General features: G+C 34.9%; 1 long non-coding RNA gene across 2 annotated transcripts in view; it reads right to left on the bottom strand.

Moving 5' to 3' along the window:
• Positions 1 to 804: 804 nt before the first annotated feature.
• The window catches only part of LOC128243037 (uncharacterized), a 38,924-nt gene continuing 12,576 nt past the window's right edge, over positions 805 to 27,152 (bottom strand). The window contains exons 2-5 of one of the 2 annotated variants that reach the window (XR_008262758.1): positions 26,876 to 26,970; positions 26,317 to 26,424; positions 25,400 to 25,443; positions 805 to 932 (exon numbers count right to left, since the gene is read on the bottom strand). This is a non-coding gene — a long non-coding RNA (uncharacterized LOC128243037). Of the gene's footprint in view, positions 933 to 24,831; positions 25,444 to 26,316; positions 26,425 to 26,875; positions 26,971 to 27,152 lie in introns of those variants that run through there. The other variant, XR_008262757.1, reaches the window with a different exon arrangement.

The following is a 27,152-nucleotide window of genomic DNA, read 5'->3' as shown; positions in this document are numbered from 1 at the left end:
GGACATTAGGTTAAGCCCCATCCACACTGTATTTTCCGGGAAGACCTGGCACTGCGGGGCCACCTGAAAGGTAAAAACATGGCCCATTTCGCCGGCTATCCCCGGTATACCCCCGGATGTGGGAGCCTTGGTTACAATTGACTGGTGCATAATGATCCATAGTGATCCAATCTCATGCCAAGATGATTTCTGGTCTGACATCGCGAGGTTAGTTATTCTTAAGCATAAAAAAGCCTGGACAGCATTTGAGAAAGACTGTTGTGAGGTTAAATCTTCATTACTTTACTATTCCACAACATTGGGTGATAAGGGAACTTTATTGAATATTTTGATTTTAATTTTGTTCCCTAAACGCCACAAGTCAACTGATTAATTAATACAAATTCAATTCTATTTCCACAATATTCGGCACTGCATTGTTAAATAAAACTCAAAAGTTACACTTGTAAATTATTTAACCAAATACCTTTCCCTCAAATATTTCACAAATTTATATTGATCTATCAACAACAATGCATCACCATACTGTATCTCTGACTGATTTTTGATTTGCATTCTTGGCTAGATAACAAAAAGTGAGCACATAGCATCTTCAGAAAAAGAACTTGTAAAGTATGCACCAACCAGCCACCCCCCCCCCGCCCCTGACTTTCCGTCCAGCCAATCCCCGGTAACATCCCTGCCCTGCGAGAACGAACTGGTGGTAAAATCCCGTGAATTACCCCGGGGCCGCACCCCACGGATCTAAGGTAAGAGCAATTTCCTGATATATTTTGAGGGAAGACAAAACCACCGCAATCACCCGGCATTGCGAGGACACTAGTTTTGGCTTCCATCACTTTAATGTTGATATTTATTTTTTTGATGTTTACAACATGTCCAAAAAGGTAATATATAATGTGTTCGCTGAAGTTCTTTAGCTACGAGGACACCTGAAAGGTAAAAACACAGCCCTTTTCACTGGTATATCCCCGAGGGAGGCGTGGTAACAATTGACTGGTGCATTATAAGAGGGGAAATCAAAATTGAGCATGCAAGATTGTTTTATCAATGGCAATGGTTTATCACAATGTCATGTTCTTACACTGAGAGTGGCTCCAAGACTTTTCTATGCACACAGGTAAACAATCATCTTATTCACAGATGCTGTGCACATATTAATACATTTGGCTTCATTTAGAATGAAACTTCATAAATAAGTATGCGCATATTTGATATTTTTTATCTCATTTTTGCAAAATTGATTTTTTCAAATGAACTTGTATTGCTTGAAAATTTACGTGTCATATTAAAAATGCTTCCCACGGTAAGATGAAAATAAATCCGTTTGATAGTGGTAATCATTCAATGGCGGCTTTTTGATAAATTTCCTCAATAAAACACTATGAAGTTCACATCATCAGCATCCGGAAGTAATGATAACATACATGTCTGAATCATTCGGCCGCTCTGATCAGAGTAAATTTTGAGGTCAATAAGTGGACTGGTACCCTGATTTACTTTTCCTAAAACATATCAAGTTATACAGGTACGCGGCATATGGTTTTTTAGTAAACATTAATAGTATTTGAACAATAAAATACCAAAAATCATGTTGTATTTAAAAAAAGTGCTAAGTGCCATGCGATGATTAGTTAAAAAAACTTTGTATCGAAAAGACGGAAACATGCAATTTATGTCGAAAAAAAAAGAACACGGACCGACTTCGGAATACCAACATTGTATACAAAGGATAACACTACTTTTTTTAAACCGACTTTCCTAATTGTTTTCTACTTGGACCGCACGCTTTATTCGCTTGACGTATGAATTCACAAGACATCTCGAATGCGCGACGGGCACCGCGGTTAGCTGATACTGGTTTATTTTCGGATAAAAGAGAAAGAGAGTACCAGTCTATCAATACAGAGCATTGAACGGAAAAATTTCGATGCGTACTTTTCCAATATGTTCATATTCTTATTGCATATAATCTGACCGTATGCAAGAACTTTCATGTAGTTAACCCGATTAACTCACTCGCTACGTATGAATTTTTTGTGCTTCATTAAAAGAACATACAGTTAGCTTGAATTGTTAAGAGAGCTATTTTTATTGGATGTTTTCATTGTAATCAGTTCTGGTACTACTTTGATTATTCAAATTCGCTAACGGCAATCCAATCAAAATACAGCATATGAATACATTACGTCAGTGAAACCCCAGATGCGGCTTGAAAATGCAGATAGCGCGATTATGGCTATGAACTAGGCCGAAAGTGCCCTAGTCCAAAAACGAAAGTGAAAATTTGATTAAACGTTTTTTTCATGTTTTAAGGCAAGTACAAAGGATTATTTGGTTTGTATTTAAGTATGGGAGGGGTCTCTCATAGTTTTTATCACCTTTGACACGAAAACAACTGGACTATGAACGTTCTTAGACCATTTATAGACCAAAATGTAAACAAAAATCCAAAATGGCTGCCGCGAAGTGAAACTACCAAACAGTTTTCACTTAGTCAGATGTTTGATGATTAATGCATGAAGTAGTTGTAGTCTAAAATAATAGACGTGTTATACGGGATTCTTCCAATCCCTAACGTCTAAACGGGAAAGTGCAAAAAACGGGGGTGTTTTAAAAATATTGAAATTGTTTTAAGTGAAGTATTTTATTGTTGAAATTGATCATAAACACCTAAAATCACTAGTGAGGCGCATATGTATGTCGCTCCCTAACATCTTCTTAACCAGCTTTAAAATACTGGTTATGCTTTTTTATCATATAGAAATAAGCCGGCTAGACTTTCATTCCAAGTGTTTACCTCTGTCCGTTACTTCATTGCAACACTTTAAACTCCCGTAAACGATACGTACGTTACTGTCGCAATAACAGTATTTGTACATAAGAAACATTTCTGTATTTAAAATTCACCAACAGGCAACGCATTGAGATACTTTTAAGAACTAACATGACAAGTTCTTTTGTGTTCAGATATATATATATACAGAATAATTCAGTATCATTTGGCATTGGGCGTTGTTTACGAGGATGTCGCTGCGATCTTGATACATACGTTATGCTATCGTATAATATCACGTTATTGCACTTTGTAACTAACTAACATTGAAGATTCGTTGGCTCGTTTAATATTAAAGCATTAATAATCCCTCTAGAATAATTTTGGTTGCGAAATTTGGCATATCTTAGAATAGTTTTGGTTGCGAAATTTGGCATATTTTTAACAATACATCAGTTTTGAAAACCTAACCCTATAGCGTATAGAACAGCGCGATACATAACCTATCGTAAAATCAATGTTATTTTATTCACAATTCTGAAATGTCTTTTATGTGAAAGAGTGATCGTAAAATCAATGTTATTTTATTCACAATTCTGAAATGTCTTTATGTGAAAGAGTGTTGTCATATTTTGATAGCTGATTACTCCGTAGGTATGAAATATCTACAAAACCAACATATTTATGACTATCAAACATAGATATGATACATACGTGATCGATACATACGATTCTAAACTAACCGAAATCAACTTCCTCATCAGGCTACGTCATCAATAACGTATGCATTACTTGGAAAACAGTTGTTTATGCCGCCATTTTTAAATTTTGATGAAGGATTCAACATTCTGTAGACATTTGAAACGAATTCAATTTCGGGCATTTATACGCTTCATTTGAGGTACGTTAATTTTGTCACTTCGTTGTAAATTGTCATGTGTTTTTATTTTTTATATATAATCATGCTTTATATTTTTAAATCAAAATGTATAATATACATGCATATGTACACGAGTGCAGATATAGCTGATAAATACCTATGATACCTACGTTACCACGAGTAACGTATGTATCGCTTTAAATAAAAAGACCATCTTGATAGTGGCAATCGTTATATGATAATACAATTATTTAAACAGCATGTTTAGTATATATATAGAAGGTAAATAGATATGAAAGGTGTCTTCAAATTACGTTTTATATTGAGTTAGTGCCTTTCTTTACATCTCCTTTTGGTCGTTTGTGGTAATTGTTGTTTTGATTTAGTTGTAACTTGTACCCATAAGCCGTTATCCTTTATGCATAATCAGATCATATATTTTATATTCTTGCATTGATTTGTTTATGGTTGCATAGCAAAGCATCATTACCTTTATCAATCATGATGATGATAAAAACGTTACTGTGCAGTGACGTATGTATCGATACCTACGTTATCTGTTTTTATCACTTCAGAATGGCGAAATCACGTAGTGAAATTCAAAAGGCCTATAGGGAAAGGCAAAAGGCGAAAGGTACAGCGTTCCGAGAAAAAGAAAAGGCAAGGCAACGTCAGTATTACGTACCTGCAGCTCAGCTAAGCAGCAAAAAACGTGCCACTCGAAATACCAAAAATAAATTAAGAAACCGACTAAGTAGGCTTAGAAAACGACAGCAACAAGAAAGAAATAACAATAACACTGCTGAGACGAGTGGTTATGAAACATTAAACACAGAAAGTGAGCATGATAGAGAGCAGAACGATGAACCCGGACAAAGTGTTCCTAGTTTAGAAAGATTAATCGTGAAGTTGCCAAACGTAGGAAAGGGTGTAAAGAAAATTAACGCACGTGCTTTGAGTAGAGCACACAGAACAATTGGTACATTGAATGCTGAGGTAGAAAAGTTAAAGCGTAAAATAAGAGTAAGAAAATCGAACGCATATCTAAGAAAGCTAAACTAACTCAGTCAGACACGAGCCACTTGACACCCAAAAAGAAAACATTAGCTGACTTGGAAGCACTCAGTCTAACGCCAAAAAGAAAACGATTTGCTAGACGACAACTGCTAACGTGCAATGTATTAATGCATGGAATTCAAAGAAAGCATCGGGACAGAAGGAGGTTAACAGCATTCACAGAATAATCTCGGGAAGAGTCGCTAAAAAGTACAGATGTTTGAAAAGCATACGCAGTGGCACACGTGTAAGCAGGTGTTCATTGGCACATACACATGATAAAAACATTGTGTGTAGAAAGGAACAACAACATTCGTTATCAAAGGTAGTACATAAGTCAGTGGTTACTTTTTTCAACAGGGAAGATAACAGTCGTACCCAGCCTGGGAAATCGGACGCAAAGAAAGTTGAACACCAAGAAGAGAAACAACAGACTTAAGTATTGACTGACTACTTAAAAAATCTGCATGACAAATATAACGCTGAGTATCCAGAGAATACAATGTCCCCGTCAACGTTTTCACGTTTGAGACCTACTAACGTTTTACTAGCTTCCTTCATATCAAGGAATACGTGCCAGTGTAAACACCATCAGAGCATGGCGTCTAAAGTGCAGTCATTGAGAAAAGCAGGTGTACGTATCAGTGAAAACCAAGAAAACCTTCTTTTACACAAAGATGATATGGATCAGCTATTACAAAGTCTACCTGATAAAATGATTTACCGTGTATGGCAAAAGGTTGATATTGGAAATGGAAAGACAAAGATGAAATCATTGAAAAGGAAGAAGAGGTTCAAAAGCTCAGACAAGATCTAAAGAAACATACTGACGTGTTTGAACAGCATGTTCAACGAGTAAGACAACAATACCAGCAAGTTAGGTTGTTGAAGGAAAAGCTTCCAGAAAATGAAGTTATGCTGCAAATGGATTTTGCAGAAAACTATAGTTGCAGGTCTTTAAATGAAGTACAAACGGCGTACTGGAATCAAACCATGGTGACCATTCATCCAGCAGTAGCATATTACAGAGAAAAAGGCGAGTTGAAACATAGAAGTTATGTTGTCATCAGTGGTGAGATGGCGCATAGTTCCAGCACTGTACGTGCATTTCTAGATCGAATAATACCTGAACTTAAAATTCAAAATTATAGCTTACGCTTCATACATTACTGGACAGACTCGCCTTCGTCCCAATACAGGAATAGATACATCTTCCACACGCTGGCTAAACACCAAACACTTTACAATTTGGGAGCGCGGTGGAACTATTTTGAGATGGGCCATGGTAAAGGACCATGCGACGGCCTTGCTGGAACTACAAAGAGAATGGCGGATATGACCATAAGACAAGGTCATGTTCAGATCCAGAATGCCGAAGATTTTTACAAATGGGGAAAGAACTCCAGTATGTCGGTGAAGTTTCTTTATGTGAACATCAATGCGGCTCTTTAAGTTGAATCCTGATGAGAAAGAAAACATCGAAGTATTGTTTCAATCTCAAAAGATGTAAGGCTAATGATTAACTGTTGGTGATACTTACGTTACTATCAGCCGTTGGAACATGTGGTAGCGTACTTTATGGAAGTTTTTGCTTGTTTGATGTTTATTCTTTAACTATTAGTTAACGTTTTGAACATATAAATGTAACTGCGTTCAATTCATGAATGTTTAAAAAGTTCACAATGCCCTATACATGTAAAGCGATACATACGTTACACAAAGCACACTGCATTGACAGATAACTTTAAGTTTTAATCGTGTTGCATATGTACCAGTACCGCGTCTGCAATTCACATAATGTGAATTAGTATCATGATAGTTTTCTTAAACCATATTCAAATGTTTGATCTAACCTAGTGTTAAGCGTCTGTACATACTCTCAGAAATTTAAGACATATATATATATATATATATATATATATATATATATATATATATATATATATATGCAAATTTCAGTACAATTTTATACACGATTACATACTCATAGAACTATTATTACACATTAATATTAATACACGTTATATAGAGGCATATCCTATGTATACATACTATACATAAAGTGATACATTCAAGTTACATGTATACGAATGCCATGGATACATACGTTACTTTTAACATTGGCGTTTGGTTTGTCCTTTGTTTAATGAATACTTCATAATATATAAATAACGGTATTAAAATGAATTTAAAATAAGATGACCTTCTCCTTAAGAAATAAAAATGTTTTTGATGGTGAATTATAAATGTATGAAACAAAACTGTTCTTTGCATTAGGTTAAAATGTTTCAAATAAAAGTTCGTTTCAATTTATTGTGTTTGTTTGAATAATGCTGCCAGGAAAATATATCGATTTTGGCCGAAATCAATACTTAGTTTTGATACAGGTACATTTTATCCATCCCCCTGAATAAGTTTGAGACATTCATTTACACCACTGTTTAAAAACAACTATATACTTTATAACAGTGTAGTAATCACGTATGTATTTTGATATTTTATTTAATAAAACGGTGGTAATATATAAGAAACCATAACATTAAACAGAGAAAATATTCATGGTTGAAATTTTGCATGTTTGATTAAGACATGTTCAACTTTTGAAACGAATGCAATTTGTCTATATATCTTGAAATTTATTTTTTGGCTTTTCGCACGAGTTATATGAGCCTCACTAATGATTTTTGGTGTAAAGAGTAATATTCATATTTTACCATGTAAGTGAACTGTCTAAAGGCCAGAAGAGCTTATGCGATGATAATTTGTTCGTAGTATGTGCGTCCGTGCGTCTGTAAACAATTCATGTTTACATGATACAGCCTTCAGTTTTGATGGTATCTTGATGAAACCTGTACAGTATTTACATATCCATAAGAGCTCGGTTTCTTTTGAAAACCAGCCAGATCCGACCATGCTTGCCTAGATTATGGGCCTTGATAGTATAAAAATCCTGTAAACAATTACTCGCTAACACAATACAGCCTTCAGTTTTGATTGTATCTCGATGAAACTTGTACAGTATCTACATATCCATAAGAGCTTGGTTCCTTTCGAAAACCAGCCAGATCCGCCCAGGCATGCCTAGATTATGGGCCTTGATAGTATAAAAAAGCAGTTTGTCAGTAAACAATTTCTCGTTAACACGATACATGTGGTACATGTACTTTCAGAAACTGAAGCCTTCAGGAAGTCAATGCCACCATGGTATTGATTTACTCAGCTCTGATCTACTCAGCTGTGATGTAACATGCCTTCAAGCCACTATCCGAAGAACATTCAGACGTTCTAAATGGACCATTGCCCTGTTGCCATGGAAATCATTATGAGGAGGTGCACACAAACTGCCACTTGTTTTAAATATGAGATGTACCACGAACTGACCATAAACTTTTCGGATGCTCTGTTTATTTCATCAGCCAATGTCGATGTAAATTTTACTGAATAATGACAAACAGTCTTACTCATAAGCATCTCTTACTTATTCGTATTCCACAACTAAACATGCTTGCAATTATACTGTGCCATCTAACATAATATAGCAATACTGCAATGACCACATTTTTTTGTACCAGTTGTTGCTTTATACTGAAACTTTTATTGAAAATGGTGCATAAACACTTACAACACATACATGTTTCATTCATACATTTGTACATGTTCTTTAAGTGTTGATAATGTTGACATATTTCATGTGCATTTACACATGTGTTTATTGCCAACCTCATCAAAACATGCATAGTTTACTCACATACATATTTCCAACACAGACATTTGCTGAATGAATTACTGCTTAACGTTGATTTTGATATGTAAATCACAGTGCTCCAGCTAGCCCTTTTTTCAATGGTGCAGCGCCCGTGCCCCTTTTCTTTTCGCCCTGCCCCCTTTTTGAGTAGTGCTCTTTTCATAAATGCTCTATTAGCGTCAAATATCCCGTTAGTGCCCTTTTTACTATTGAAATCATTATAAACGATTGACAGCCCTTAATCCGCTGTCATAATTGAGACAAATTACGTAATACTTATGATAATAGTGTTCCCGCTAGGTGTCACCATGCCCCCATTGATTGCTTAAAATATGCCGTACTGCCCTTTCATCTTCCCATGTGCCTTCACCAGGTCATATGACAGCTAATAGTGTATTTGTGTAGTGAGCAGACGACCTGTGTATTCATAATCGGTCATCTACTAATCCGATAATTAGGAAGAGCCAAATAGAGAAACATCGGCAGGAGGCGTGCCTTTTGAATGTCAGCCAATCAGAATATACATTGAGAACTCGTTCAATCAATGATGAAAGTTCGTAAAATGCGATAGAAAATGCGAAGGGATGGTGAAAAATGTTGTCGAGCACAAATAAATCTTTTAAAATAATTGTTTATTGTATTGTACAGACGAGGCTCACCATTTTAAACATTGTTGATTAGAAGCAGACGGTCACTGCCGATATGTAAACATAAGAAAGGTGGCGCTAACACAATCAAATACATCACTTTTTCAGTTAATGTTTTGAAAGTTTATGTGTTAAATATACATGATGAACATTTCTTTGTCACCCATAAAAATATGTTGATTCCTTATGCAGTGTTTACCTATCATGTCTACGATCATGTCAAATTTCGCCGAAACCGCCATTTTGTTAGAACGATTTTCAGAGTTATTTTATCAATGATTTATGTTTTATAAGTTATTTTTTTAAGCAAGGGCAGTGATTTTTATTGTCATTTTATTCTAAAACATCAACATATTAAACATAATTTTACCAAAGACAATTCGATAAGAGCCAGACTGAATATAACATCCGTACCCAATCCCGATCGGACCAAACTAAGATTCGACCCTACATTGTTTGTGCATTTATTTATTTGATTGCTTCAAATGTTTAACTGTCTTTGTCTTTTTCTTCAGTTTACATGATATTTAGGAAAAATATGTGACATTGCACAAAAGAAGACTTCAGAAAAGTACAATCATTCTAACATAGACAAAAAGACAAAATTTAACTTTGATATTCAAACACACCCTTCTAAATTTTGAGAGAGAAACAACCAATTTTGTTAGAGTCTGAAATCATGGAAAATGATTTAAATTGAGTATGAAAACAAAACAAATTATATGGGGGGACCCCCCAAAACCCCCCTTGTGACAGGGGTGGACCCCTCTCACAACCACCCCCAATCGCCCCTATACGACACATGTAGCTTGCCCTTTTCAAAACTCCACCCTGCCCTTTTCAAATCCTGGCTGGAGCACTGATGGCTTTGATTATGTGGACATACAATGTATATAAAGTATTATTTGTATATTGCAGTATACAAATTAACTAATAATTAAAACATAAGACCTTTCCATACTTTGTTATTCCAATCATGGAAAACGCAACAAGAGGGTCATGATGGCCCTAAAACGCTCACCTAAGCAAGGGGCCACAAATCTGTGATAAAGCATTAATAAAAATGTTACAATTAAGACATATCTTTACTGATGACAATGCCTTGTTTGATATTTGTAAAGGGTCATGCAATGAAGCTACCTGTAAAGTTTCATTGAATTTGGCCTGGTAGTTTCAGAGATTTTTTAAAAGCAAAACAGTAAGACGGTCATTTTGTTGTTGTTGTTGTTGATAAATCGCATTGCCTTGTTGTATATTTTGTAGAGGGTCATACAATGAAGCTTTCTGTAAAGTTTCATTGAATTTGGCCTGGTAGTTTCAGAGGAGATGTTTTTAGCTCACCTGAGCACGAAGTGCTCAATGTGAGCTATTGTGATCGCCCTGTGTCCGTCGTCAACAATTTGACAGTTAACACTCTAGAGATCACAATATTGGCACAATCTCAATGAAACTTGGTCAGAATGTTGCCCTCAATAGAAGCTTGGACGAGTTGATTTGGGTCATCTGGGGTTCAAAACTAGGTCACCAGGTCAAATTAAAGGAAAAGCTTGTCAACACTATATAGGTCACATTTATGAGTGTATCTTCAGGACACTTAGTCAGAATGTTAATATGAATAATCTCTAGGTCAAGTTCGAATCTGGGTCATGTGCGGTCAAAAACTAGGTCACCAGGTCAAATTAAAGGAAAAGCTTGTAAAGAATCTAGAGGTCACATTTATGACTGTATCTTCATGAAAGTTGGTCAGAATATTTATATTAATAATCTCTAAGTCAAGTTTGAAACCGGGTCATGTGTGGTCAAAAACTAGGTCATTAGATCAAATCATAGGAAAAGCTTCTAAAACACTCTAGAGGCCACATTTATGACCATATGTTCATGGAACTTGATCAGAATGTTATTCTTGATGATCTTTATTGGATCAGGTAAGCGATACAGGGCCTTTAGGGCCCTCTTGTTTAAAGCAAAACACGAAGTTGCATGATTGTTGTTGTTGTTGTTGTTGTTGATCAATCTCGACCCCTTGTTGTATTTTTGTTGAAGGTTACCTACGGAAGCTTCCTGTAAAATTCATTAAATTTGACTGGTAGTTTAAGAGGAGACGGTTTTTTTTAAAGCAAATCAGGAAGTCGGCCATTTTGTTTTTGTTGTTGTTGATCAATCTTGACCCCTTGTTGATTTTTTGTTGAGGGTTGCCAAAGAAAGCTTCCTGTAAAGTTACATTGAATTTGGCCTGCTAGTTTCAGAGGAGATGTTTTTTAAGCAATTGTTGACAGACGGACGGACGGACGACAGACTTCGTGCTCAGGTGAGCCAAATATACAAAAAATATCCATTATTTCATTCATTTTCTTTCCATTTTATATAATATTAAAAGTTGATAAAGCATAAACCTCTTCTACTTTCTAGAATGTCTTCACTTAATAATAAATTATGAAGAACTGCATCTAAAGAAATTAACTTGACCCTTCAGAAATCAACTTCACCAGCCCAGATAAGATCAAAGAGGGCCAATAAGTGATGGCTGGGCTTTCAACAGAAGTTAATGGGAGAATAACAGTTATAAGTGATTTACTAGCTGATAAGCCATTGCTGAGTCTCAGTCGCTCTCTGGTACACATGCGTAGGACTGAGAGGCCCATTCAAGAAATTTAGCTTTGATAGCTAAGAGTCGAGACCCTTTGCGATAGTAAGCTTAGATAACCAAGGATAGAGACCCTTTATTAGTTAAGTATAGAGATCCTCAAGTTAGTTATCTAGGTTAGATAGTTAGGTAATGAGACACGTTTGTCACATTGTGTAGGTTCAGAAGTGTTAATGATGACTTCAATTTGGAACGGACGCTGTTAAAGGTAATATTTACTTTTTATTGTATTTGTTACATATATTTATTTATCTGTTACATGAATAACGAATGAATAGCAATAATTGATTGAACATTACCGTCTTTGTTTGTCTCGACATGTTCACCAAATACATTGCCAATTCCTAAACTGTTTGTGTTGTTGTATTTTGAGATTAGTGAATAATTAGTTTACTCACGTATTAAGTGAGTAAATACAACTATTCACGTTTTGAAAAATATAAACTTTATTGATTTCAGGAAATTGGTACTCGTAGTACTTCAGTACTTAGGTGGATTAGTTTGGCGGGACACTAGTAACATGATTTCCTCGTATTTTTGTGGGTAAATGGAGAAACGATTTTGTTTCCGTCACTCGAGGTTTTGTATTTGGTGAAATAAGAAGTTATTTTTAAATGTCCGAAAGCGAAGATATAAATTTAATAATATTTCCCGCCCATCCCATCCCTAATTTCAGGTTGATTTTCCTGTCACATATATGCTCGATTAACATGCATATTTATTTTCATTTACAGAATTCCACCGTTTGATTACCTAACATAAGTTAGTAGCGTATTTGTTACTTTTATGATTTAAGATTTACCGTATGTTTAGTTTCGTTCCAGTTGTTTCATGATGTTTTCTAAGATACCATGCAGTCATTATTGCTGACTCTAAGGACGGACGTGGCCACGATTGACCAAGGTTACGATCCAGATGTGCTCAAACGCTATAACCAATCTTTCAGCATCCGAATACTGCCTTTTCCTGTGTACATGTTTACCAAATACATTGCCAATTCCTAAACTGTTTGTGTTGTTGTATTTTGAGATTAGTGAATAATTAGTATACTCATGTATTAAGTGAGTAAATAAACTTACACACAAACACGCTTGAAATAATAGTACACAAACAAATAGTGAAACCACCGGAAAGCTCCCCAAACTTCGCAAAGCTTAAACTACGTAATCAAAAATTAACATAACAACGAAGAAGGGGTATGACTAAAATACGAAAGTAGAGTTATTTTCGCGAAAATAGCATTTTTGACTAAAATACGAAAAAAAGTTTATTTTTGATGAAAATAAAGTTATTTTCGCGAAAGGAAGATTTTGATAAAAATCTGAAAATATGGTAAGGTTTGGCGAAAATAACATTTTTGATAAAAATGTAGTTTTTTTGGCTAAAAATAAAGTTATTTTCGCGAAAATAAGATTTTGATAAAAATCTGAAAATAGGGTAAGTTTGGGCGAAAATAATATTTTTTGACAATAATGTACTTAGTTTGGGCTAAAATAAAGTTATTTTCGCGTAAATAAGATTTTGATAAAAATATGGTAAGTTTTGGTAAAATAACATATTTGACAAAAATGTAGTTAGTTTTTGGATAAAATAAAGTTATTTTCGCGGAAATAATTTTTGGTAAAAATCTGAAAATAGGGTTAGTTTTGGCGAAAATAACATTTTTGACAAAAATGTACTTAGTTTGGGCTAAAATAAAGTTAATTTTATGATAAATGTTATTTTCGATTTTGATTATAATATGGTGAGTTTTGGCGAAAATAACATTTTTGAAAAAAATGTAGTTAGTTTTTAAATTAAATAAAGTAATTTCAGCGGAAATAAGTTTTGGTAAAAATCAGAAATTAGGGTTAGTTTTGACAACACGCTGCATGTTCTTCATAAGCCTGTCTGGTATTTTAAACATTATCTTAACTGTTTTATCTTTAAAGTTATGATACCTAACTTAGAGGCCAAATCATTCTGAGAAAAGAAAACATTTTGTTTGATTAAATCACTGACCCTCTTTATTGTGCCGATAAACATGGTTTTGCTTCAGTTGTTCGACATCATGGTTTATCCATGAAGTATCCACTTTAACATATGTGCATCAATATGCATTTAATTAAGTTTGATAATGAAAAAAGACAAACTGCAACGTTTCCTTCAATGAACGTTTGTTTAAGTAAAATTCAATTGTTTTAAGGGTTTTAATTGAAAGACAATTAATGTGAACTAGACGCACTTCAAACCTACCTACGACGCATTAACTACATTTTTGCCAAAAAATACCAGACAAGCTTATGAAAAACATGCAACGTGTTGTTGGAATAAAAAAATAGCTTGAAAAATAAAACAAAATAAAATAAAAAGCACGTTCATTTTATACGCCGTGTACCTATTGTTGGGGCCCTTTTTGAAAAGGGTGGTAATACAATGACTGCTTTAAAATCTCGAGAAAGCAGAAAACATAAATAATAATTTAAAAAAAAATAAAAAGCACGTTCATTGTATACGCCATGTACCTGTTGTTGGGGCCCTTTTTGCTAAAGGTGGCAATACAACGACTGCTATAACATCCAGAAGAAACTAAAAGCATAAATAATAATCTTTAAAAATGAAATAAAAAGAAAGTTTATTCAGTTGCTGGGACCCTTTTTGAAAAGGGTGGTAGTGCAATGACTGCTTTAACATACGGAGAAAGCAGAAAACATAAACCATAATTTAAAAAATAAAAACAAAATAAAAAGCACGTTCATTGTATACGCCGTGTACCTGTTGCTGGGGCACTTTACAAATAACATAATGCAAAACATGTTCATTGTATACGCCGTGTACCTGTTGTTGGGACCCATTTGGTATTCATTGTATCGTTCCAGATACCCTGCTTAAAACCATTAATTCCATTCGTATGGTTCGATAATTTCAAAAGGTAAAATATGTAAAACAATAAATATTCTATATACATTAAACAACACATAGACGATAGCTACAAGCGTATTTGTGACACTCTAATCAAAGGTGCAAATAGTTCATTCCCAAAGAGAGGTTTTAAAAGGTTTCTGAATCCGTACTGGTCAGAGACTCTGACGGGAGAACACAGGTCGATAGAACACTTGCGAACTGTGGCGCCGTGCGGGTAGACCAAGAGTGCCGACCGATGTAATGTTCGTTGTATACAATAGCGCCAAACGTAAATTCCGTCTTGCACAGAGACGGTGTATCGAAGAATATCTAGTCACCATAGACAACACCCTAGAACATGGACGATAAGTTAGTTCCTTATTCCTTATTCGAATAAGGAATAGGGAACTGGTTCCTTATTCCTTATTCAAAATAAATAATTGTAGATATGCATAAAATCACTTCTTTGTGATATTTTCATCACAATTAAACAACTTTGTGAATAAAATAATGCACGAAAATAGAAAAAAATCGAATAAGGAACTAGTTCCCTATTCCTTATTCAAACTCGAATAAGGAATAAAAACTTTTTAAGTAATACATTTTTTCCAATAACTATGCAGAAGTGGTCTATATAAAAAGTTTACAGAAATGCATTGTCTATTCAAGAAGGTTTCAGTGCTTCAAGTGCTTTAAAAACGTTTTTAAAGCACTTTAAGCACTAAAACTCTCTTGAATAGACAATGCATTTCTTTAAACTTTTTATATAGACAACTTTTGCATAGTTATTTTGTCGAAAAGTGATAAAACGAGTAAGTTAATTTTTTGAAGTTTTCCAGATTTCTGTTTCTTATTCGGAGTTTGGTACGTTTTTAAAGCACTTTAAGTACTAAAACTCTCTTGAATAGACAATGCATTTCTGTAAACGTTTTATGTAGTCCACTTCTGCATAGTTATTTGATCAAAATATGTCTTAATTAAAAAGTTGAAAATTCACCGTTTCTGTTCCTTATTCGAGTTTTAATAAGGAATAGGGAACTAGTTCCTTATTCCTTATTCGACTAAGTGTGCGTTATAAAGAAATTGAAACTCTCCATCCCTTTAAATAAATAAATGTATTTATTCAAGTTGTTTAAAAAAGATTAATTTTTTATATTTCTTCAAAAAATTAGCAAATTAAGCACTTTGAAATTGAGGTTTTTTCGTAAATTCTGTTACTTATTCGGTTTTTGGAACGTTTTTAAAGCACTTGAAGCACTGAAACCTTCTTGAATAGACAATGCATTTCTGTAAACTTTTTATGTTGTCCACTTCTGCATAGTTATTTGATCAAAATATGTCCTTATTATGGGGCTTTTATTTCCAAGATCTCTATTTCCCATCACAATCTCAGGATTTTGACGTTAACTGGAAGGAATTACATGTATCACGAACAGTCCAAAATGCATTTGACAATATAAAACTTGACCCAGATGCTTTTGTATCAGGAAATGTGGTTGACAGTGCGATTCAAACGTTACCCAAGTGCAAGGCAGGCGGAAATAACGGGATTTTATATGAACACCGTATCTATGGAAGGTCAATCATCGCTCCAATATTGGCTGATATGTTTACTTCTATGTTAAGATTGTCCCATATTCCGGTGTTTATGAAGATAGGTACGATAACTAATATGCATGGGAGGTAATAACTAATAAGAGAAAAGACGACCCAAACAACTATCGAGCCATCACTCTGTCGCCCGTCATTTTAAAGGTTTTTGAAATAATCATTTTGCAACGTTGCAAGGACCAGTTACTTACAAACATTGACAACCAGCAGGTTGTTTTTCAGGAACAGTTAGGGTGTTTGATGTCATCTTTTGCTTTACGTGAAAGCTTATTATTCGCCCGGGAACATTCCTCAACTGTATATCTTTGTTTACTGGATGGGAGACAAGCTTTTGACCGCGTCAGGCACGATGGGCTTTTTTACAAACTTCTGCAAACTACCATGGATCATTCAACACTTCTTGCAGTACAAGAGATGTATACAGCAGAACAAAGCCATGTAAGATCTAACAGTTTATCATCTGAAAACTTCGACGTCCTACAAGGCAATCCGCAAGGCCGAAAGACGTCACCGATAATGTACCTTGTCTTTATCGGCGGACTTATAAAGGAGTTGCGTGACAGTGGATGTGGGCTGTGTATTTATAATATTTCCATAGGATCACCAAATAACGGTAGCCGATGATATGGTGTTGTTGTCTTTATCTAAACACGGAATGGACATGCACTATGATGAGCATTTGTTGTAATTACTCCCGAAAATGTAGATTTTTATACAATGCAAATAAATGTGCTGTCTTAACATTCAACAACCGTTTACATCAATGTCACATCTTCCATCTGTGCAATGAACTTATCAGTGAATGTGATGCGTATACACATTTGGAAATAATTTGCAACTCTACTTTGGCCATCGACAAGCTCCATAAACGCTGCGTGTATCAAGCTTCGCGGCACGTACCTCAACATCTGTAACAGTGGAATCCATCCGAAGTCGATGTCTCCATTAACTTTGAAGACTTTTTATGAGTGTCGTATTGCCTAAATCTCTGTATGGTTGCGAGACATGCATGTACTTTTACTCGAAATCAGACATACAAAAGCTTGAAACAGCTCATAGGTATTGCATTAAACATATGCAGAAAATAAAGCTGAACACCAGTAACCACTTTGCATTTAGTGCACTGATTATTCACCCTATTGAAGTGTTTATAGACTATAGAAAACTTACATTTTTGGGCCAATTATGTCGACTGCCGACTAAATGTTTGGCTAAGGAAATATTTAACCATAGACTTGTCAAGTATCTCCATTGTGACAAACAGACTGTCGGCTTCGTTCCGGACGTATTTCGTTTATTGATGAAATATTCATTATATAAATAGATAGTGTCTTACGTGGACTACGTACGTTCCCTTCTTCCTACGCGTGGAAAAGTATTCTCCAATATAAGGTGCTGAAAATGGTAAGGCAAAACGTTTTCGACTCTGTGCTCCAACTTAATTCATGGTGGCTTGACCCCAAACATAATCACCCCGGGGAAATATTCAAATTTATGGTTAGCGGCAAAGGCCTCTCCAAAACTATTGTCGATGTGCTCATTTCTAATGAACTCGAGTGCCTCATTTATGACGAGACAATACTCTCGCAACTGTAAAATGTGTCATCTTATGTGTGAATGCCTGCCAGAACATATCATGTGCTACTGATATAAGATCCATCATGTGAGGCAAACACTGTGGGAACATGTCTTTGACCTTAAAGGTGCGGTTTATTTTAGAAACTTCCCGACTCTAAGTGGGAGAGAACAGTGCCTCAATATATTGAACATTTCGGCAGAAATGTCAGATTTGAAATTGTCTAGTTGGGATTTAGCAAAGGTGCTTAAAAACATGTTTGAATTTGCGTAATATAACCAGGACTTACATATGAAAGCAGTGCATATATCGCCTCTACTGAAAGCGTGTTTGCGAAGAATGAAATATTCATCGTTATATTGCATTTCGTGTCGTTGCTGTTGTTATTACTTCTTTAAATACTCAATGACTCAATGGTAATAACTGCTATTTTTATTGACTATACTCATCTGAACATTTAGTCTTTAAGTCTGCCACCACTATTGATATATACTGTATATATGTTATGCTCTCCATTTATGGAAGAAATAAAATATCTATCTATATGTTAGCTTAGTATTTCGTTCATCGTGTGAATCACTACCGTGTGTCGCTTAAGGTGACGGTTACCGTTTCGTTCCCTCTATGCTCATCATTTAAATAACTGCTTTTTTCCCAAGGAAGCAGAAACATAAATAATAATTTAAATTTTTTAAAACAAAACATAATAAAAGGCACGTTCATTGTATACGCCGTGTACCTGTTGTTGGGGCCCTTTTTGAAAAGGGTGGTAATACAATGACTGCTCAAACATCCTAAACAGAAAGCATAAATAATAATCTAAAACAAATAATATAAAGCACGTTCATTGTATACGCCGTGTACCTGTTGTTGGGGCCCTTTTCAAAAGGGTGGCAATACAATGACTGCTCAAACATCCTAATGAAGCTTAGAAAATAATTACCTATGAGTAAAACTTTATCTTAGTGGCGGGCATCACGATCCCCTCCGGCGCCTTGCTTAGAGATACGTTCATTACTAACAACAAATATTGCAGGTTTACCTGACAACTACAAACGCATTATATTATATTGAACAAGAATGAGCATAGAGGGAACGAAACGGTAACCGGCACCTTAAGCGACACACACGATAGTGATTCACACGATGCACGAAATACTAAGCTAACAGCCAAATGTATAAAGAATAGCTATTGTTTTACATATTTAACCTTTTGAAATTTATAATCGAACCATACGAATGGAATTCATGGTTTTAAGCAGGGTGTCTGGAACGATACAATGAATACCAAATCGACTATCCATTAGTATCGAGCCCGGTAAACAAACATGCTCATCCCCATGAGATGAAAGCGTATAATTTGGATCTCTACTACCTTTAGTAGCTATAAATTATTTAAATGATTTTCAATCTACATTAGGTTTTTTTTTTATTTAATTACATGTTTTACGAACGGCCAGAGTTGTAAAGTGTCGAAGGGAGGAAATAAAAATAAAATTACATTTCTGGAATTTTATTTTTTGGTCGGGAAAAAACACACACAGTAAAGCAAATGCTATGATGTATCCTCTACGATTTTCTATTTTAATGTCGAGTCAATATGTAAGTGTGTGCACATTTGTTTTTGTTTTATCTGACAAGTTCACTTCATATTTTCATTAATCACTCTTTATGATTGTAAATGCGTGTTATAATAGACAAGTGACATAAAAAATCAACTATTTTCGGTAAATTTAGAGTTTAAGGAATCGGCCTTCACTCCACTGTGTTGTCTTGGCTGCAAATTGTCTGATACCAATTCACCATTCATGTCATTGTTTCAGTTAGCAAAAGAACTTTTTTTGTTTCCTTCTCTACAGGGAATATTTCACCAGGAACTTGTAAATCAACTGATTATAGCTGTCTGATAAAAAGAAGCTGTCTATCCAACAGTGATTCAAATAATACTAATTGTCCATCACACATTCTGTCCAACAAGCAGTTCAAACAAACTGGTGGTCCAACCAACACTTCCGGTCCAACTATTTATAGTTGTTCAACCAACACATATGGTCCATCCAATCTAGAGGTCCAGTAAGCAATAGATGCCCAACCAACAATAGTGTTTCAACAGGCATTAGCTTATATCATGTTGCTACCAATCTAGCAGCCCAACAGATTGTAGTGATGTTCTTCATTGAAAGTAATGATCTCAGTAGATAACATCAGCATATTGGATCATATCTGTAAGGAAAGGAATGGAACATTAAAAGTATATTTTTCAAAAACCCATCAATAAAAAAAGTCTGAGAGTAACTTAAAGTTACTCTCAGACTTTTTTATGGATGGGTTTTTAGACAATCTGAACCCCGATTTAATTCCAGGCCTGGGTGTATGTGACTAGTCCAGTGGCCATCATAATGTTTATACATAACTAACTGTTCTATTATGAAACAGACTATAGATCTATTAATACGTGTACCCTTGCTTAACCACTGGACTCGACGTAGAACAAACTTAGTAGCAGATTCACGTCTTGTGTTTGTCTTTCACTACTATAAATTGAATACTTGTCAACCAAAACATACAACACTAACTAGTAACAAATCATTCAGAAGCTGAGAACACTACAAAGGTGACAACATAACATAATTACTCTTAGTATTTTTTTATTACATATTTATAAAACTCACAGAGCAGTATAAATATCATAATTTATATTTATGATGATTTATATATGTTCATTCATAAGACTATTACATAGTTATACTGTATCTGGTAATGTACATACAGATTCCTCATTATAGATTATGACTGACAGATAGAAAAACACTTTTAACAGCCTAATTTATTTGTGTTTATTTTCAAAACAAATGTTTTAGAATATTTCCAATAAGAAAAGTAACCGCAGTCTTTTCTGAACCATCTACCCCACCCACAAGAACTAAACTGTCCAGGTAAACAGTCAAGCGATTTATAGCTCATGACATTCAAATTATATCACAATAATGTAATATAAACTCATTAAAATGTCAAATCTAATAAAAATAAATAAATAATAACAAACCTGGAACGATAATTAGTTCATAGTATCGCTGTTATTATACTCCGTTATAACCCGGAAATAAACCGGAAGTCACCCTGCCGCAAAGGATTATCCGGTTGAGCCGGTACCAGGTATCGATTTCGAGAAAAGCCGTTATCACAGTTAATGTTACCGGATTATGTTCATACCGTGTTATTTAAAGTATGCATTGGTTGTCGAAAAGCAATTTATAACGGACCGTGGATACTTGGATTTATTATCTGATAATAACCCTGATATCAACATAATCCGGTATCAGAAACTGATACTGGATACGGGGGATACCAGGTACCAGATACCTTGTTTTTAGCACCAGTCTGCAAATCCGATGAATGTATTTCATTAGCTTAAACTTTTTCAGAAATGTTTGTGTACCAATATTTTTACAACTATTGCGATGTCCTCTGCTTTTAATGATTTACCACGATAAAGTTTCATCGGCGGAAATAAAAAAAAACCGAAATCACAATTTTATTTTTATTTCAAAAATGAGCTTTTTTGAGCGGCGATGTTCGTAAAACATAGAATCAAATAAAAAAGGCCTTATATATGGTGATAAAACATTTTTTTCTTCTTTCGTTTTCACATGAAAGGATGAAGTATGAAGGAGTACGATGAAATACATCGATTGAACCATAAATTATTAAATGCAAGTCACCATATAAACCTAAAACGAAACCAAATTATTTCGGCCGAAGTAGTCAAGAAAGAAAACCATTATCGGTATCAACTGTATAGAGACATTTTGATACAGTTATAAATGTGACCTCTATCTATAAATGTGTTGGTTTCTTGTAGAGAAACAATCAGAATAAGAAATTAAACAATCAAGCAACTAATGATCAATGGTGAAGAAAATATTTGTTACAATACATGTTTATCATAAGGTGTGAATAATAAAACAAAGAAACATATGCGTTTAAGAAATTAATATAACAACAAAGAAATCCCCCCCCCCCAAAAAAAAAAATAAAAAAATTTGCAGTTGCTTAATCATAAAAAATATTTGTTTATTAACATCTAATAAAATCATAAATTGTTTAAAGTACTTTTAAAAAGCTACCAACTTTTAATGTCTTTTGGTATGACGCGGCCAAGGATCTAACCCGCGACCTCCCGCTCCGTAGGCGGACGCTTAACCACAAGGCCACGGAGACGGTTCTTAGTGATTACTTTTCAGAAAAAGCTAAATTAACATCGACCTCTTTTGACAAATTAAAATAAAACCATATGAAATAGAACATTTTAAACATTTATGTGTTGTTGTTTTCTGCTGTATGTGTGTGTGTGTGTGTGTGTGTTTAATGTTTTGATTTAACAGTATTTTCCACTAATACACACTCAAAGTACAGAATGCCTCACTTAGTAATGTATTGCATGTCATTTTACTTCAGAAATATAATTATGATTGTGCCAAGATTGTATTTCATTGCTTAAGATGATGAGAATTATAGTACCAGTAGTATATTGTTTTGCACTTCTTTTGGAAATGGTATCTGTTTGTTACGTTTTCATTGTGTTCAATTATGATTGATTGCATTATCAACTTAATATTTCCTTGCTTCAGTAGTTTTGTTAATCTTTTTTTGTTTTTAAATGATATAATAAAACTTGTTCAAGTACAAGTATATTATTACAAGTTTCGGACCGTTTTCAAAAACTTACCAAAAAATAACTTCAATAAACATTTACATGTAATTATTGATTATGTACTAGTTGAAACCAGGAGGTGTCATTTAATGAAATATGCAAGGACCTCCAAGTCAAGTTTTGAGGGCCATGGGTGCAGGCCGTGTCAAGTTATCACACAGACAACCTTCTGCGTTAAAAGTCACTGTGACCTTGACCTTTGACCCCTTAAATCAAAAGGGGTCATCTACAGGTCAGCCCCAACCCCCTAGTCAAGTTTGAGGGCCATAGGTGCAGGCATTGTCAAGTTATCACTCAAACAACATTTTCGCATTCGAGGTCACTGTTACATTGACCTTTGACCCGATGCTTCCTTAAATCAATAGGGGTCATCTACTGGTCAGGCACAGCCTTCATGTCAAGTTTGATCATAGGTCCAGGCTTTGTTGAGTTATCACTGGGAGAAGCTTTCTTAACTTTTTCGTGTTAAAGGTCACTGTGACATTGGCCTTTGGACTGATGAAACCCAAAATCAACACAGGTCTACTGGTCAGGCCCAACCTTTATGTCAAATTTGGTGACCATAAGTCCAGAAGTGGAGTTGGTTTCAAGGTCACTGTGACCTTGACCTTCAACCTGATGATCCCAAAAATAAATAGGGGTCATTTACTGGTCAGGCCAAACCTCCAAGTCAAGTTTGAGGGCCATGGGTGCAGGCATTGTCAAGTTATCAATCAGACAATTTCTTATCATTCAAAATTAACGTGACCTTGATCTTTGGTCCAATGACCCCCGAAATCAATAGGGGGTCATCTACTGGTCAGATCCAACCTCCAAGTCAAGATTGAGGGACAGAGGTGCAGGCATTGTCAAATTACCAATCGGACAACCTTTATCATTCAAGGTCACTGTGACCTTGACCTTTGACCAAATGACCCCTAACATCAATAGGGGTTATCTCCTGGTCAGGCCCAGCCACCATGTCAAGTTTGATGACCATAATTTTGGCATTGTTTATTAATCACTCGGACAAGCTTTAAAATCCTTTTACCATTTAAGGTCACTGTGGCCTTGACCTTTGACCTTATTGCCCCTAAAATCAATAGGGGTCAGGCCCTATATTCATGTGAAGGTTGATGACCATATGTTCAGGAATTGTTGAGTTATCACTTGGACAAGGTTTGGTCTACAAACGAACTGACTGACCGATCGACTGACATCTGCAAAGCAGTAAAAGCATCTAAGAAGTAGCTGTACTGTTTACTTCTTGCCACTCTTATCCTTCCCAGGTCTCTAGAGTGAATATTAACTATGCATTCAGTGTATTCAGTGGTTTCAGCCAATGTTATGCATTATTTTATGATAGTGGCCGGATTTATTCGGCCATTGTTCAGATTTTTTCGGCCATTGGCTGGCTTCCTTCGGCTGGAGTGTCTGCTTTTCGCAGGCCACTATTATGTAAAACTGTCTGCATTTCTTTGGCCATTTTCTCCGGCATTAAAATTGTTAAAATTGGATATATAAACCGAACATTTCTCAGTAAAGAGTGATGAGAGGAGAGAGATATAAGGAGAATAAAGAATGACTTTTGGACTTAATTACAGTGATGTATTTTTAACACAACTGTAAATATAAAAAAAAGACACTTGATGGCTGTAATTGTTTGTCCAATTATACTGGATGGTTGCAGCGAAAAGAAAAGGAATCAATTCCTAATAAGTTTGGGATTACCAAATAATTAAAAGCAACAATTTAAAGTAACAAGAGGGCGAAAGATGGCCCTAAATCGCTCACCTCAGTAAAACTTTGTGCTATAGACTTGTTGATAATTAAAGGGCAATATCAGGAATTTGGCTTCTTCGATGAATTATGCCCATTCACATTATCACCAAATTTTGTGAGAATTGGACAAATGCTTAAAAGGTTATTGATAGGACAAGAGCAATTTTAGTTAATTCCTATGACAAGAGCCCACTAACTACAGCAATTACAGCAATTTTGCTAATTATCAAACACGTTCATACACATTCAGGCCAATTTGGACATGACTGGACAAAGTGTTTAAAAGTAATTGATCAGACTACATACTGGATGGTGCCTGTCTGCACTTCCATACACCATAGGTGGAACTATTATACCCGTATGTCCAGTTTTTTAAACATATGACAAATATGTATTTGTTTAAAAAGATACAAAGGGTTATTCTCTTACAATACTTTGGTTGGATTTTATATAACTCGTCACAAAAAAATCATAATTTACTGCGGATAAGTTCATGAAGTTTGAAGATTTTAAAACAATAAATAACAATATTAAAAAAAACAGATGACCCATATTCGAACTTCACTTCAAAATTATCAAAACAACCTTTCTGACAAATTTTTAGGATATTTGGGCTGAAAATGTTACCTCTAGAGTGTTAACAAGGTTTTTCCATATTTGGGCTCTGTGACCTTGTTTTTGACCCCAAATCACCCATATTCAAACTTGAGCTAGAAATCATCAAAACAACCTTCCAGGATATTTGGAATGAACATATTACTACTAGAGTGTTAACAAGGTATTTCCATATTTGGGCTCTGTGACCTAGTTTTTGAACCCAGATGACCCATATTCAATCTTGAGCTAGAAATCACTGTATTTTCACTGTAATTTTTTACACTGATCAGTAACATGACACACATTCTGGCTAATTTAAACACTGAATAGGTTTTTTTTAAGATTACAAGTATGGTTGTTACACAAAATTAATTGTACACTAAGGAAGACAACAGAAAAGCCTGATCACAAAAGTGCACTTACTCCTTTACAGAAACAACACTTTTTAAATCAAATTTGCTTTAAGAATAAAAATTTCTAATTGTCACAAATTTCAATATGATTCTTACATGGTTTGTGCCAATCCCAGCATTTACGACTGCTTCGAGTTGACCTATGGAGACAAAAACATATTATATACGCAAATAGGTCTGCTATGTTTCTTAACGCTAACAATTAATGCTATTTATAATAATGAAACAGGTGTCTCTCGACAAGTATTATTTGAATGAAATTGATGTACATTAACAAAACCTCTTTCTGGGGACTTTTCTAAAAATATCACCTCCAATGGAGGCAAGTTACTTTTATTAGACACCATGCCTGTATTGAGATCTCAGGTATTTCAAATTTCCTTGATGCCTATTATTTAAAATGCAGTACTGGTTATGAAATATTGAAGGTGTAGTATTTTTAATACAGGAGATAATTTATCTCAAACACACACACACCAACCTCCATATAGGGAGACAATTTATCTCTACACAACTAGGCTAAAAGAGACTTGTTGCAAAAAAATGACATAGTATTTTGTCTTTTGAACCTCTGGTATTTTGATTTTGTTCTGTGGTAAGCATAATACTGAAAAAAAGTATTCAGCTTTACTGATTGTAAGCACATACATGTACACATATTAAACATTTCGGTTAATGATTATGTTATTTACATGCAATGATGTACAACCAAGATTGTGAAATGACCTTCAACCTACGACTAGAATTATGTCAAACTGATTTTAATATCTCTGGTGGTTTGAATTTCTTATTTGTTAAGCAAATTTCTACATGTAGTCATCACCTCAAAAGACAATGAATTTGGTCGAACACCCATTGATGTCCAAATGGAGACACTTCATTCCAATCACTTTGAACCAGTTATGGAAACTACATTCCAAGACTAATTCTTTTACAACAAGGGCAAATCTATACATGAAAACATCAAATATCAGGCACCCGTTTATCTTATATTATAAAAACGATAAGTGTACCTATTTCAGACCCTGGTTGATCAACGGAGGCATCAACATTATCAACATCCACATCATCAGCATCCACATCATCAGTATCAACAGTATTCACATCATGACACTGTCCAGCTGCAATACAAAAACATCACATCACTGAAAAGTGACAGAAGCATCAAAAACAAAACAAGACTATACATAATGGTATTTACCATGGAAGAAAAACTACTGAATACAGTGCAGTGTGAATGACCTCCAACTGAGGACAATTCTAGCACAAACACCTCCAATTGAGGACAAATTAATACCTTTGGACAACATATAAAACTATTTCGTAAAAGTCTCTAGTATCTAATTCCTTTAACTCTAGGCACTTCAAACAGTTCTGTCTCATAAGATAGGAGGGACCTCTACTGAAAGTATTTGATAGAAACCCCACTGAAGACCAATATCAAAACACTGCAACTTCTAGTTAAGAAAAAAACTATATTTCTCTAGGCTTTACTAGAACAAAAAAATAATTGCAATTTTACTCCAATTACAGGCACCCATTCATCTTATATTATATGAAAGATTAAAGTACCTATTTCAGTCCGGAGGCATCCACATTATCATCATCCACATCATCATCATCCACATCATCAGTATCAACAGTATTCACATCATGGCAATGTTCAGCTGCAATACAAAAACATCACATCACTGAAAAGTGACAGAAGCATCAAAAACAGAACAAGACTATACATTATGGTATTTAACATGGAAGAAAAACTACTGAATACAGTGCAGTGTGAATGACCTCCAACTGAGGACAATTCTAGCACAAACACCTCCAATTGAGGACAAGTTATTACCCTTGA

The sequence above is a fragment of the Mya arenaria genome, chromosome 2, assembly GCF_026914265.1.
Source record: "Mya arenaria isolate MELC-2E11 chromosome 2, ASM2691426v1".
Classification (NCBI taxonomy): domain Eukaryota; kingdom Metazoa; phylum Mollusca; class Bivalvia; order Myida; family Myidae; genus Mya; species Mya arenaria.
Note: the sequence above shows the minus strand (reverse complement) of the source record. Positions and strands in the feature narration are given on the sequence as shown.